This window comes from Euphorbia lathyris, chromosome 8 (genome assembly GCF_963576675.1).
Source record: "Euphorbia lathyris chromosome 8, ddEupLath1.1, whole genome shotgun sequence".
Lineage (NCBI taxonomy): Eukaryota > Viridiplantae > Streptophyta > Magnoliopsida > Malpighiales > Euphorbiaceae > Euphorbia > Euphorbia lathyris.
This window is the reverse complement of record NC_088917.1, coordinates 23,169,792-23,186,364: the sequence shown is the minus strand read 5'-3', so window position 1 is coordinate 23,186,364 and position 16,573 is coordinate 23,169,792.

The following is a 16,573-nucleotide window of genomic DNA, read 5'->3' as shown; positions in this document are numbered from 1 at the left end:
GGATCTGTTTGAACAGGTCTATATTGTTGAGGTCTTTGCTGATATTGTTGGGTTGCATTCGATTGAAGCACATTATTTTGCTGATTGTAGCTGAGATATGGGTGATCACGCAATCCTGGATTATACGTGTTGGAGTATGGATCATATTTATGTGAAGGTTGCCCCTGATATCCGAGGACGGCATTAATCTGTTCCGGTGTTCCTTCATGCAATGTGGGACATCCATCTGTAGCATGTCTAATAACCGTGTATATCCCGCATGTTTTCACTTGAGCTACCTTCCCTACAACCAAATTTTGTACAAGAGATGTCAAAGTATTTAATTTTTCTTCAATGGAAGAAGTACCTACCTCATACGCTTTTCGTGGAGCATCTTGTTGTTTCCCAAATTGTTGGGAAGTTGCTGCCATGCTTTGGATCAATTCTTTAGCAGCAGATGGAGTTTTATCAATGAGGCTTCCCCCACTAGCTGCATCTATCATCTTTCTTTCCATGCCTAACATTCCCTCATAAAAATATTGAATAAGAGAATGTTCAGTTATCCCATGTTGGGGACAGCTTGCACATAGCCTTTTGAACCTCTCCCAATAGTCATGGAGTGTCTCAATATCTTTCTGTCTTATTCCACTAATCTCCCTTCGAATCATTGCTACTCGAGAGGCTGGAAAATACTTTTCTAGGAATGCTTGTGCCATTCCCATCCATGTTGTGATGGATCCAGAGGGCAGATTGAGAAACCAGTCTTTAGCCGCATCCTGCAAAGAAAAGGGAAAAGCCCTTAATTTCACTTGTTCCTCGGTTATTCCTTGTGGACTCATACCTGAGCAGACCGCATGAAATTCTTTGAGATGATTATGTGGATTTTCACTTTCCATTCCATGAAACTTAGGCAAATAATGAATCAGTCCCGATTTAACTTCAAAAGCCGCATTTAGGAATGGGTATGTGACACATAAGGGCTGCTGATCAGCCTAAGGCGCATGAAGTTGTCTTAAGGTTCTGTTTGCCATCATTTCTGCTTTAGATGACTTGCTTTCCTCGCTGAAAATTTCCTCTTCTTCACTAGAACTGGAAGTTTCAGACCTGGTCATATATGGAATTAAATCAAGTTAAATTAATCCCTGGCAACGGCGCCAAAATTTGATGGGTGTCGAATCCACCAAAGTTAATTATAACTTCACTTAGCCAAAAATAAATTGTAAAAGAGCAAGTAAAGGTCGTACCCAAAGGACTAACACTGATCTAATCACAAATATAACCAAGCAATTAACAAAAAATAAATAAGGGGGATTGAAATTGTTGATTAATGAATAAATAAAAATTGCAGAATCAAATTGAAATTGAATGTAAAATTATATGTTGGAATTTCAGTTAAGGGAGATTCCGCAGGCCAAACAATTATTTCCCATCAATCATTGACGGTGAGACATTATCTTAATTAACATGATCTGGATTGGTTATAGCCGTTCCTTATTCATTCCCGACCTAATCCTTCCTTAATTGTAAAGCAAATCCTAGAGCGCCTAAAGATAAGCTCATATTCAATCAGACATTTCTAACTTAGCGCTTAGAATTTAATCCGTCGAAAGCATTAGGAATTAGAAGGACCCAATCTAAGTTAACCGAATTCTTAGCGATTCCGATTTAAACCAAATCACATGTTCATGCGCTTAATCGTTGTTAAGATATTCAGATGATTACAAATCCTATTTCCTAACGTTGTTCAATGAATGAAAAAGCAAAAGTCTGGCCAAACCTTCACCTGAACCTCCAATGATGGTCTGATTTTATAGATTAACAAACATGCAAACAACTCATATAAATTCAGATTTCTAAATTAAAGAGTAACAATCTCACGATAGAAAATAATGTTCGCCTTTGATTAATCCATTAACCGAATAAAGTGTTTAGCTACACATAGTCATGAAATCGACTATGATAGCCATTAAAGACGATAAAAATAAATAAAGCTAACTAAGAAACCAAAAAGAGAGAAAAAACCTAAAAAAGAACTTTTTTCCCAAAGTGTAAATTCTCATCTATTTATAGAGAAAACCCCCTCCTAAAAGTTGGGTAACAAAATAATATCTATCTAAATCATCAACCTCTTTTACAAATTTCAAATCCCTGATTTTCTGCCTTCTATTTCGAGTTGGAAAAGGTCATGGTCAATTTGAACATCAGAAGATTCGGAGGTCCTTAGTCTTGGGCAAGACTAACTCCATTTTCGCTTCAGCTCCTTTAATTCAGCACCAAATTCCTTTCTGTTCCAAAGTTTCTCCAATTAAGCCCAATTCTGCTCCTTTTAATCATTTAAGTCCTGTGGAGGCAAATCAAACCAAAACAAGCAATAATACCCAAAATAACACCAAATTAATTAAATAACCTAGCACTAAAGTGGACATTTGAACGTTGAATTGGAGACTTATCATTAGTCTTCCGACACGGTATGAAATGAGCCATCTTCGAGAACCTATCAACCACCACAAAGATGGAGTCCATACCCCGTTGAGTCCTTGGTAACCCCAAGACAAAATCCATTGAGAGATCCTCCCAAATGGTTTCCGGAACCGGTAAGTGCATCCATAATCATGCGTTAGTAGTATGCCCCTTGTAGGTTTGACAATTCTCACATCGCTCTACAATATACACCACATCTTTCCTCATCCTAGGCCAAAAGTATCGAGAGCTAACCGCTTCTAAGGTCTTATCTCGACCGAAGTGGCCTCCTAACACCCCTCCATGTAGTTCTCGGATCACTCTTTCTCGTATGGACGTACTTGGTAGGCACAATTGGCTGCCCCTCATGAGAAACTCATCCACTAACTGATACTCACTCTCTTGGGCACCCCTCCGACACTTCTCCCACTCTAGCCCAAAGTCCGGATCCTCCTCATACTCTCCTTTGATGTGCTCAAAATCCACCAACTCCAAGGCTACTGTTTTCAAGAGGGCTACCCTTCGGCTCAAAGCATCTGCCACTTTGTTCTGTTGTCCCGCTTTGTGGAGAAGTTTATAAGGGAACTTGTCCACAAAAGCGGACCATCGAGCGTGCATGGAGCTCCGGAGTTGCTTTTGGCTCCCTAAGTACTTAAGGGCTTGGTGGTCGGTATACAACATAAATTCTTTTCCAATGAGATAGTGCTCCCACGTCTTGAGCGCCCGCACCATAGCATAGAACTCCTTATCGTACGTGGCCCACTTCTGTCTTGAATCACACAACTTCTCACTGAAGTACGCTATGGGCCTCTTCTCTTGCATTAACACTCCCCCAACTCCTACTCCACTCGCATCACACTCAACCTCGAAGAGTTTGTCAAAATCTGGAAATGCTAAAACCGTAGCGGTACTTAGCTTTTCCTTTATCAAGGTGAAACTGTTCTCTTGCTCATCTCCCCACTTGAAACCCCTACCCTTCTTCAAGCACTCGGTCATAGGAGCCACAATAGCACTGAAATTTTGGATGAACCGCTGTAGACACTGAGTCGGAGGACCTGTGACGAAAACCTGAAAACCAGACGGTTGAAGTGATTGATTCCGGAAGTTTTGAAAAACAAAAAATATATAAAGAATAATAAGCGAAGGAAAATTAGCGGCACGGCGCGGGTGCTTAGCGGCATCCGGCACGCGGACGACAATGGTCGAACGCCCGCTCGGCGGCGCGGGACGTGCGCTCGGCGTCCGTCGGACGCACCGCAAGTGGCACGCTTTCGACGTCCGAGCAATGCCCGGGTCCGGTGGCACGGGGCGCGCTCTCGTGGGCCGCTGAGCGCCCGTGCCCGGTAGCGCGAAGCGCGCGTTCGGCGGCCGCGACGTGTGAGCGTCCGGCGGCGCGGGACGCGCGCTCGGCGGCCGCGGGGTGCGCACGCCCGATGGCTCGAGGCACGCCCCGAGGGTCGTCGGGCGGGCGCCCAACCACGTCGGACGAACGCCCGACGGAGGTTAGGCGCGGGCGCCCAACCTAGCGTTGGGCGCTCGCCCAACGCCGTTGGGCGATCGCCCAACGATTGTTGGGCGATCGCCCAACAAATGTTGGGCGGTAGCCCAACACCGCCCAACCCCAATGGGCGACGCCCAATTTCTTTTGGGCGTCGCCCATTGGTCCGGGGACCCGTTTGCCTATAAAAGGCATGGATCCCCATGCAAAAAAGGAAAAAGAAAAGAAAAAAAGGGGGGAGAGAGGGAGAGCTTCTCACACTAGAATATTTTTTCTAGAGAGAAGAAGTTGATTTTTTTAGGAGAAAACATTTTTTTTCCTAAAAATTGAAAATCTCCAAATTCCCTAAGTTCAATTTTTACTAAATTTTTCATAAAAAAAGAAAACGGAAGCTCGCGGTTCGTGGAATCAATCGACTTCGACTGTCAGATACCAAATTCAAGGTATTATCCGAGGACTAGACTCTTTATTTTATTTTATTTATTCTCTTCTTCTATTTTTATAGTTTTTATTCATTTAGTCATTTATTTATTTTGTCACATTTTATTTAATTAGCGTATTTATTTAATTTTCGTTTCGTGTTAAATAAAATTCGGTTTTGTTTTAAAATAAAAAACCTCGTTTTGATATCCCAATACGAACCGTGATCCGATAAAAAGGTAGTTCGGGTATCAAAAACGTTGTAATTATAACATTTTAATTTAAAAGAAATTTCCAAATAATGTTTTAAAATAAAAACGTCGTTTTAGGAACTTCCGTTTTCGACTATGATCCATTTTTGGTAGTTCGGAAATCCAAAACGATTGAATTAGATTTAATTTAAAGCTGTTGAATAAATCTGGAAACATTTAGGAGTGCTGTTGTAATTTACCAATTCTGTCAATAAATGTTGTTTACCAACGGATTTTCCGTCGGTAAATCTGCCAAAATGTAAAAAATGTCATTTCAGTCCCTTTTTCTTAACTTTTAAGCTTTTGATCCTTAGTATATATATGTATAATTACGTAATATATGTTTTTTAAATTATTTTAGAACTTTAGCATATATATTTATTTTAGAATATTTGTATATCATTTTTATTCTATTTTACAATATGAGTATAAGTATATATATATATATATATGTATTTCCTTTTTATTGATTTAGGCTATGTTTTGAATATTAGTTACTTGATATTTTGAGAAATAATGGATAAATATTAATATGTGTCATTTTTTATATTTGAAACTATATTAGTTATGTATACATATATATAGTTTTGGGATATTTGGGTTATCTTGATTATTGAATGAAATTATTTTTGGTGTAAATGTTATTTTCTTAGTTATAGGATTTACTTACTATTTTCACATTTTCAAAGTATAGATATATTGTACCTATTATTTTTATATACGTATAGTTCCTTTTGTATTAACTTTTATTTTCATATTCTATTTTTGATTTAAATATATATATATGTTAGAATTGCTTTCTTTATTCTTTTGGGCTTAATCATGGGTCCATGTTTCAAGTGGACTTTGTTTGAGTATGGATGGTGGTTTAAATGGGTTTATTATGGTAATTATAATTAGTAAAGAGTCCATTAAATAAGTGGGGAAAATAAATCATAAAAAGAGAGTTTTCAATTGAGTTATTTAAACTAATGAGTTGTTAGATTTCTAATGTAAATAAATAGAGTCATTCTTGTTAATATTTCAAATCGTTTCCCAAAACATCACGTTTTAAAACCTTAATCCGTTCCAAAGGCGGATTAAATGATCATTGTAATTAAAATCATTTTCTTTGTGAATAATAGAGTTTTGAATCATTTTCTCAAAGAATTTGTACAAAATAAAATTGACTTGTATGTTTAAACCATGTTTTCTCATTAAAAGGTTTTTATCTCAAAAGTTTTCAAATACTCGAGTCGTTCCAACGGCGATTCGGGTAAATTTCATCAAACGGGGTTTTAAAATGCACCTAAATCGTTCCAACGGCGATTAAGGTGCGAACCATGTAAATGAACTCGTTTTGGGGGAAATAAGTTAATGTAGAACGAACACACAACATCACATTTAATACGGGTGTAAATAAATCACTTCTTTCTTCCCCCTCTCTGTGTATGTATAAACATAAATGGGTGATTCTTTACTGATGTGGCTTTTCAATAATATATGCTCAAAACGGTTTCTAAAAAGAGAAAGAAAATGGTTTTAAATGAATTTTAAACTTAAAGAAGTATACGATTAGTCCGTTATCGCCTAACATGCTGAGTAGGAGGCCGGTGGTTCATAATCGGGCGATGTCGGGGTGCCTAGTAGCCTTTCTCCGGAAAGGAGCTAGCCTTCTCGTCTCGTACCTAAGTTTCCCGAACCCACACCGGTCTCCCGCAAGGGATCGGTGTTCATTTTCCCATTCGTGGGTGGCGACTCTTCCATATCTCCGAGCTCCGGTCCTGCCGAGCAGCTTGATTCCACGATTGGTTGCTTTCGGCGCCAATCACCGCTTACGTCGCCATGAGGTTGTCCACCCCCCGGTCCGCCCGGGAGATTAGGCCGCGACACCTCGTCTAACAAGTGGCGACTCTGCTGGGGAAGCGAGAAATTTGATTCCGGAAGGCGTGTATTAAGCCCTTAACGGGGACGGATCGTTTTACTTCTTTTCGTATGCATTCATGTGCATTATTGCAAACCCTTTGGGTAATTTCCGCGAAACCTCTAGCGAGAGTCCATTCGTCGCTCGAAAGAGGCTAGCGTAAGTTCCCCCTTACAGTAAGGCGCCAGAGGGTCCCCATCCATTCGTTAGGGGCGAATCTGTGCGGTCCTGTGAGGTCCCGCGGTCAGCCGTGTCAGCATATAGTAGCCTTAGAAGTTTCCATAGGATTACCTGTTACTATTTTTGATGTGATAAATGAATCAGTTCGTGTTTTCAAACCGCCATGTTACGTGTCTAATCCTAAAGTATGTAAAGAAAATGAGACGATGCGTTAATATATACTCATGAATCGACATACTAATTACCCTAAAACATCGAAACGATTTGAACTAAAGACGACTTAGTTATCTCGTATGAATGAACATGTGCGACCCGCCTTGTCCCTTTCGGTGTCCCGACGAAGGCACGTGTTCAGGAAATGCGTTATGATGTAAGCACGTATTAGTATGAATCGGTTCGGTGTTAAGGATAGTTACATTTCGATACAAAAGACTATATTAACAGTAGCCGTTATTCACATTCTTTAAATAAATTGGGATAAAACGAGATCAAGACGAAACGAAAACGAAGAACATTTCTGTCCTGAACGACCCTGTCATAACGTGAAAAGTTTCGCACAAGTAGCCCGTCCCTTCCGAATGAAAGACGAGCTTTTACGTTATGCCTCGTGTCGTTCTTAAGAGAAATGGATGTGTCCGTAAAGGTGACTAAGAAAATAAAAGAAAAGAAAAATGAACTAATCGACCAAAATCATTCCGAGACTATGATATATATCAATCCCGAGGGTAGTTAAAGAAAATAAACCAATGTCGTTGAATACGTGCCTCGGACGAGTGTATACCCCGTTTAAAATCTCGAAGCCGAATTAAGCCAAACCATATAATTGCGCCATATGGACGAGACTGTGGGTTTTGACTAACGACTCGATCATTTCGACCGTTACCAAAACTGCAAGAAATATGGCCCGATATACGTGTTTGCTTAAATTCGCGCCTAAAGGAAAGAAAACGGTGATATCCTCGCTTTGAATAAACATGCGATTCAACGAAACGTTGATTTTCTATAACCACACTAAGATGATATATCCCATGGATTGGGAAGAACAACGAACTGTTGCTAGCCGAAAGGTTACCGTGCGCTCAAAATAAGATTCGCCGTCTTTTTCACGTAGCTAAAATGAGCAAACGGATCCTCGACGCTAAGAACAAACGCGTTACGCGATGAGTCCGTTCCCTAAAATAAAATCCAAAAGTGATTCCATCACTAAATAAACATGTGGTTACGTCTCTCGATAGATCCAAAAGATTCCGTTGTAATCCAAAATCGAGACACGAACCCACGTGAACAAAAGGGAACGAGTCATCGACAATAACGAACGATTGAACTAGAAGAATAACTCGAACCACGTCTAAAAACTGAGATGCGCTCAAAGGGAATCAAAACCCGAATTAATGCGTCTCGCAAAAGGACAAAAGACGAGTTATTCTGAAAGGACAATCCAACTTGGTCAATTTCTTAGTCACCAAACGTGGATACGTCAAAACGAACTGTGTTGTCTGATGAATGATTTAATTTCCCGCAATAATCGACGGCATCACGCGTCCCCTGGACCGCAATGTGAGCCAAAAACCGAAATCCTAGAAAAGAGACCTGGACCGACGAGTGTGTGGAGGAATAAGGGTGGAAGAGAGATGTTGTGATACGTGTAACTAGACTAACGTTTGTTCTTCTTATTTTATAATCGTAAATAAATAAACGCACACACCACGAATCATGCATATAAAAATCATGCATACATACTAATGGATACCGTTCGCGCAGACGTCATCATTAAGCGGTTGTGGTTTCGCGAGAGTGATCGGCTTGTCAGACAGTTTGATCAGCTACGAGTAGACAGTTCAGAATCAGTAGTTGTGGCTTCTGAATCATCTTCGTCTGGGTATACTCAGTCTTCCGTCAGTATGTCTGCGACCGACGAGAAAGTGGCTGAATTGGAAAACTCTGTGAACAATATCAATGATCAGCTGGCCGCAATCTTGGCCCAACTAGCTGAGTTAGCACTGAAGGACAACAAGAGTGGTAGTAAGCATGCTGAGAATGAGGTGAATGATGGCCCTCGCTTTGGGAATGAGGAGGATTATCAGGATTATATCTGAAAACAGTTAGAGAAAGAGAAAGCTAAGGAAGAGGAGTGGAAGCAACATATCACACAGGAAGTGCAGGACTTGCGCGGAGGAAGTTCCGGGAGTCAGGACTTTTATAACTTGAAGAATTGTTTATCGGCAACAGCTTTGCCTTTGAAATTTCGGCTCCCCGACATGAAAAAGTTCGATGGAACTGGAGATCCCACCGCTCACATGAATCAGTATGTTGCTGTGATGAAGCACACGATCCTGACTGAGGATCAAGTCCTGGGGCTGTTTAACACCTATCTAGAGGGGGCTGCCCTCACATGGTTTCATGCATTGCCGATGGTAACAAAGAGGGATTGGAAGGAATTAGCAAAGTCGTTCATCGCTCAGTATAGCTTTAACACCATGTTGGAGGTCACTTTGAAAGAATTAGGGAGCACTAAGCAACAGGCTGGGGAATCCTTTTCCGATTTTGTGAAAAGATGGAGGGCTAAGTCCGCGGTGATGAAACAAAAGCCGCTCGAGCAGGATCAGATCCGAATGGTGGTTGGCAACACGTTGCCATATATCAAGAATGAGTTGCGGTATATGCCATTTACTGATTTCAATCAGATGTATAGCTGTGCCTTGACTGTTGAGGGGGATGGAGAGCCAAAAAAAGCCTATACCAAATGGACGAAGTCTGGATATAGTGCCGGAGGACTAAGTGCGAGTACAGAGTCCGCTGCAGTGAAAGTGCTTGATCTTAATGCTATCGAAAAGAGGCAGTTCGCCAAATTTGATCAGACCTACGCAAAAGTTTTCGAACGATTGCAGAAAAAGGGGCTGCTGAAAGCTCTTACTCATTATAACAAGACACCGCCTCCTCCACAGATACAAGCTAGGGGATATTGCGAGTTCCACAGCAATTATGGGCATACAATTGAGAATTGTGAGAGATTGAAACATGAAATCCAAGATTTAATCGAGGAGAAAAAGATAGCTAATCCTTCGTCAGCGAACCCTTCCACTAGGCGTAATCCATTGCCTAATCATAGGGTGAGCGTGATCGGAGCTGGTTTGATAGAAACTGTAGTGATGGAATCCTTTGAGGAAGATGTAGAGGAGTTGTTGGACTCCGTCGAAAAAAGCAATGTGGGAAAAGGTCTGTATGTGTCCTTCTTGGGTGAGGAACGAGAGGATGGACCGATGGAAGAAGGGTCAGATGGTGGAGCATCGTATGATGAGGATAGTGCTGAAGAGACCGGAGAAGGGTCGTCTCGGACTATTATGCCAGATTTGAGTTTGTTTAGTGGAGGAAGAGATCCCGAGGTGCACTTGCGTGAATATATGCACAACATGTTTATTGAATCCTTCGGAGTAGATGAGATTGCTCAGTGGTTTCATCATTCGCTGGTAGGCGAGCCTTTGGAATGGTTCCACTCATTACCCGACTCTTGCAAGCATGATTGGGATCAATTATCAGATTTATTCTTAGAAAAGTACCAAAGAGCCGAGGACAGGGCCGCAGAGCGCTTCGCAATGCAGATTGGACCTATCAAGCGTCCGCTACCGAGGGTTAGCAAGTATAATGGCAATAAGGATCCTATGGAACACCTTCATTTTTACTTGTCGGGTATGGCACCCTTGGGTTTTAAAGAAGAAGAGATCACTAGCTTGTTTTGTAATTCGTTGATGGGTGAACCGTTAATGTGGTACATGTCGCTGCCGATGTATGTTAAGACCGATTGGGCAGCAATGACGAAAAGATTTATCAAGGAGTATACAGTATGGATGCTGGCAGAGCAAACCCCTGACTCCCCGTCTTACCAAACACCTGATGCGGTGTTAGCAATGCCTAGGTATGGTGGATACCAGGATCCTGTGGAGCATGCGAGGATATTTTGCAATCATATGTATGACGCCGGATTTCCGCAGTGTGAGTTGCATGAACATTTTCCGGAAACCTTGATGGGTGAAGCCTTATTGTGGCATCAGGGTCTATCAGAGGAGGAGATGGGTCATTGGATACCGCTCCGAAATGCCTTTGTGGCGAGATATGAAATGTACATTCCATGGACGGGATCCCTGGATGATCTGGACAGGATTAGGCAATTCCCCGAGGAACATTTTGTGGATTATGCTAGAAGGTGGAGGCACCGTTATGAGCAGTGTAATGAGACAATGAGCGATAAGGTGCAGCTTATGTGCATACAATGAGGTGCTATTCCGTTGACCGCAAGGAGGATGAGCCGGGTGTCCCTCCGTGACTATGATGAGTTGATAGGTTGGGCTTTGTACAGATCGGCGGATCCCTTTTTCCTGAATCCGAGTGTTCCTCACGTCATGGATTTAATGGTCGTGGACATTTGGGAGAGTTCCTCGGACGAGGAGGATGCCAATCGAAGGGTTCCTATTAACATTTGGGACGAATCGGATGATGAGCCGGAAATTGCGGTAATGACGAGATCAGGTCGTGTGGCCGAGGGAAAGGCACCAATGGTAGAGACTGAGATTGGAGAAGGGTCGGCTCCTAAGCCCGATGACCAAGTTCTTGAGCAGTTGAAGAAGACGCAAGCTAAGTCTACGGTCTGGGAAGTTTTATGCCATTCTAAGTACCATCGTGAGAACCTGATAAAGGAGTTGCAGAATTTGGTTATTTCCACCGATACTGAGCCGGCAGCGCTAGTAGGGGCAATTATGGCTCGAAAGAAGACTGAGATCACATTTACCGACGAGGATCTCCCAGAATAGGGGAAGGCTCATAATAAGCCATTGTATATCCGAGCAGAAATTAACGGGAAGAAGACTAGCTGTGTGATGGTCGATAATGGATCGGCCATTAATGTTTGTCCGTTGAAACTCTTGTCGAAGTTGGGAGTGGAGAGAGAAGATTTGACAGCCTCTGAAACTGTGATTAGAGCATATGACGACAGCCGTAGGCACATTGAAGGAGTTTTCAAGGCCAAGTTGAAAGTGGGGCCGCATGAGGAAGAAACTGAGTTCACAGTGTTGGATATCCCGGTAACCTTTACCGTACTGCTGGGACGCCCTTGGTTCCATAAGTTGGGAGGTGTGCCCTCCACACTCCACCAAATGATTAAGTTCCCCTTCGGGGAGGAGATAGTGACGATCAGAGCTGAGAAATTGAGCTCGGTGGCAGCATTGGGAATTGAGCCTCAACTTTTCTCCGGATTCCAAGTCTCTGGGATTTACGAGTCGAGCATGACCACCGATGTGGTGAAGATGATGAAGGGAGGTTTCATCCCGGGAATGGGCTTAAGAGCACACCATCAAGGGTTGCCAGAGTTTTCGGACTTTAAGAGTCAGAAAACCCGGAGGGGTTTGGGATATGAGCAGGGAAGTCCGTCCAATGCGAGTGCTGAAGGAAAAGTAGGCTTGAGGAAGTATTTTGTGAGCGAGGGGCATGGAAAGGCATATTCGGGAACCCCCGAGTCGTGGACTAGCACGGAAGGAAAGATTCTGCCAGGGTTTGAAATCTTCAATGATGTTGCCGACTGGGGCAAAGGAAAGGCGAGCTGCTTTGTCGAGGAGATCATGGTGCTGGATTTGAATGCTGAGGAGCAGGTCATCACCATTGAAGCAACTACAGGAGCAGAAATTGAGCCTAGTACCTCCGGAGTATATGAGGAGTCCGAAGGCCCGGATGATGGAAATTGTATTACTGCTTTGTTTGAGTCAGATGATGTAATCACCCATGCTATCAATGAAATGAATTCTGATTTTGCTTACTTGCTTGATGTCGATCATGATCATTCCATGCATTCTCATTCATATAACATGCCTGCATTTGAAATCAATACAATAGAAATGTCAACTTTCAATCTTGGTACGGATGAAAATCCTAAACTTATACAAATTGCTCAAGAATTAACTATTGAAGAGAGAAAAGAATTTGAGAGAATAATTAAAAAATACGAAATTGTATTCGCTTGGACATACGAAGACATGCCTGGAATTGATCAATCAATCGTAACTCACCGTATTCCAACATATCCCGAGGTGAAGCCCGTAAAACAGAAGCTCCGACGCATGAGACCGGAATGGGCAGATAAGATCAGGGAGGAGGTGAAAAAGCAGTTAGAAGCAGGATTCATCGAAGTGATCGACTATCCCCCTTGGGTCGCAAATGTGGTACCAATTGCGAAGAAGGACGGCAAAGTGAGGATGTGCGTTGATTACAGAGATCTTAACAAGGCATGCCCCAAGGATGAGTTCGCATTACCTCATATCGACGTATTGATCGACAGCGCAGCGTCGAGTGTATTACACACGAATGTGGACGGTTTCATGGGCTACATGCAAGTTCAGATGGCCGAAAAGCACAAAGCGAAAACCTCGTTCACAACTGAGTGGGGGACATACTGTTACAGGGTAATGCCGTTTGGTTTGAAAAACACCGGGGCAACTTACCAGAGAATGGTCACAGCACTGTTCCATGATATGATACACAAGGAGGTAGAAATCTACGTGGATGATATGATGGTCAAATCAGAGACAAGAGAAGGGCATTTTGCCGCGCTCGAGAAGTTTTTGGCCCGAATCGCAGAATTCAAGCTAAGGCTAAACCCGAAGAAGTGCTTTTTCGGCGTTTCGTCGGGGAAAATCTTAGGCTATGTAATCGGAAATAAGGGAATCGAGGTGGATCCTGATAAAGTGAAGGCTATACAGGAGATGCCGGCGCCGAAAAATGAGAAAGAAGTGAGAGGGTTTCTGGGGCAGGTTCAATATATCAGTCGGTTCATAGCAAGACTCACCACAATCTGCGAGCCAATCTTTAAGTTGCTAAGGAAAGACCAACCCGCTGTTTGGAATGATAAGTGTCAGCAAGCTTTGGAGAGCGTCCGGAGCTATTTGTCTAATCCGCCAGTGCTGAGACCGCCTAAACTAGGAAAGCCGCTTCTCCTCTATGTAGCGATTGAGGAGCGATCTATTGGGGCAATGTTGGCTCAAGAGGGAGACACCGGTGTGGAGCACGCGGTATATTATTTGAGTAAGAAGTTCCTGGAGTACGAGCTCAAGTACAACATGATCGAAAAGACATGGGTGGCAGTAGTATGGTTGACAAAGAAACTGCGGCACTATTTCCAATCGTATAAAGTGATCATTATTTCTCGGATGGACCCCGTGAAGTATCTATACCGAACTCCATCCTTGACGGGGAAGTTAGCCAGATGGTTGTTGCTTTTATCCGAGTTTGACATTGAATATGTGACGAAGAAGGTTATCAAAGGGAGGGCCGTGGCAGAATTTCTGGCCAACCAGCCCCTGAATGCAGAGGAAGAAGAGATAGGTTATGATTTCCCCGATGAGCACTTGAACGCAATCGAAGTTATACCGTGGAAAATGTTCTTCGACGGAGCAGTTAATTCGAATGGAGCCGGAGTAGGAGTACTACTTAACTCACCGGAAGGAGAAAGGATCCCGATGGCCAAGAAGTTATCCTTCCCTCTCACCAATAATATGGCTGAGTATGAAGCATGCATTTATGGCTTAGAGTCATTAGCGGCACTGGGAGCGTCATATGTCGAAATTTGGGGGGGACTCAAAGTTGATCATTGAACAGGCACAAGGAAACTGGGAGGTAAGAGAAGAAAGACTACGTCCATATCTAGATCAGCTAGAAGGGTTGGCACAAAGATTCAAGGAATGTCGTTTCTATCATATTCCTCGAGCACAGAACCAGGCGGCGGATGCCTTAGCTACTTTGGTGTCAGTTTGGGACAACCCCCGGAACCTTGCTTCGAAGCCGTTGGTATTGAGAAGATCTCACAAACCATGTTACGAGGACGTAATGCTGTTAGGGACAGATGAGAAACCATGGTATTTCGATATCGTGAACTTCATGAAAGATGGGACATATCCGGCAGAGTCATAACCTAGGGATCAAGCTGTGATTAGAAGGCTAGCTCGTCAGTTCGTCATCCACAATGACTTGCTTTACAAAAGGCACGTTGATGGATTACAACTCAGATGCTTGGATGCGGGAGAAGCCCACGAGGCAATGGAATCAGTACATTCGGTAATTTGTGGAGCCCATATGGGAGGAGCAGTACTAGCTAAGAAAATTATCAGACAAGGCTTCTATTGGCTCACCATGGAAAGAGATTGTAACGAGTATGCAAAGAAATGTCATGATTGTCAAATCCACAGCGATTGCAGTCATCTTCCGACCATGGAACTACGTGTGCTAGCACCTATTTGGCCATTCGCTGCCTGGGGCATTGACATCATCGGCGAAGTAAGGCCTAATGCTTCAAATGGACATAAGTTTATTGCAGTCACCATCGATTATTTCACCAAATGGGTAGAAGCAGAGTCGTTTAGCAAACTGGGATCCAAGCAGATGAGAAAGTTCATTGAAAAACACTTGATCACCAGGTTCGGAGTGCCTCATCACATGATCACGGATAACGGAGTCCAATTTCAGGGGGAAGTGAGGAATCTTTTTCGAGAATATGGCATTGAACATCACAGGTCTTCTCCGTACCGTCCACAGGCTAATGGGGCAGTAGAAGCAGCTAATAAGAACCTTAAAAGGATTCTCGTAAAGACGGTGGAATCACATCGGAACTGGCATGAGCACCTCCCACTCGCGTTGTGGGCTTATCGCACGACAATCAGAACCTCGACTGGGGCAACGCCATTCTCCTTGGTATACGGAACAGAAGCAGTCCTGCCGATTGAGATCGAAAAGCGATCGTTGAGAATCGCAGTGGAGGCAGAAATTCCTGAAACGGAATGGGTGAAGAGGCGATATGAGCAGTTGGCTTTAGTTGATGAGAAAAAGGATGGAAGCCCTTTACCATGTACAGTTATATCAAAGAATGATGGCTCGGGCTTTCAATAAAAAATTCAAGACCAGCCCTATCAAAGAAGGAGATTTGGTGCTGAAACAGATCCGTGTGACGCACACCGACCCGAGGGGGAAGTTCAGGCCTAACTGGGAAGGACCATTCGTCGTAAAGAAGATACTTAGCAAAGGAGCGGTGAAGTTAACCACAATGGACGGCATGGAATTCTCCGAACCTACCAACCTGGATAGGCTTAAGAAATACTTTTCGTAAAAAAAAAAAAAAAAAAAAATAAAGAAAAATTCCCGATGGGTTGAAAACCCGCAAAGGGCGACCTATGCAACAATAAGGGAAATCCCAATGGGTGAAAACCCGAGAGGGCACTCATTTAAAAATTCCGGGATAGTAAAAGGGGAGGAGAAAAATCGCCGGGATCCGAAAACCGAAAGGCGGGTCCTGGTAACAATAGTTATAACTTGAGCAATTACAAAAACAATGTATAAGAGACTAAGTATTTCTGTTGTTTGTAAATAAATAGAGGCATGAATATATTTGACGAGAATGATTGGAATCATTATAATCTACCGAATGCATGGTAATATGAATCACGGGTTATACATTTCTTGTCCCACTTTTCACAAGAAGCCTACCTACTATCCACCCCACTCCCTATACATCAGCTATACATCGGAGAAACCCTAATAAAAGCTACAAAGCAACAATGAAAGCTACAAAGCGATAATGAAAGCTACAAAGCAATACATAACGAGCCTAATACGGAGGAAAGTCCCAATAGTTCTCAAAATCTCTCAGGTGTGATGCCCGCTCCGCAGATAGTGCCTCCTCGGCAGCACACGCTCTCTCATCAGAAACTCGCGCTCTCTCACCAGAAACTCGTGCTCTCTCATCAGCAGCTCGTGCTCTCTCCTCTGTAGCAAGGCGTCTGATCGACTCATCACGCGCCCTGTCCTCGACGGTAAGGCGACCCTCGGTATCCCGTCGCATCATCCCCGACC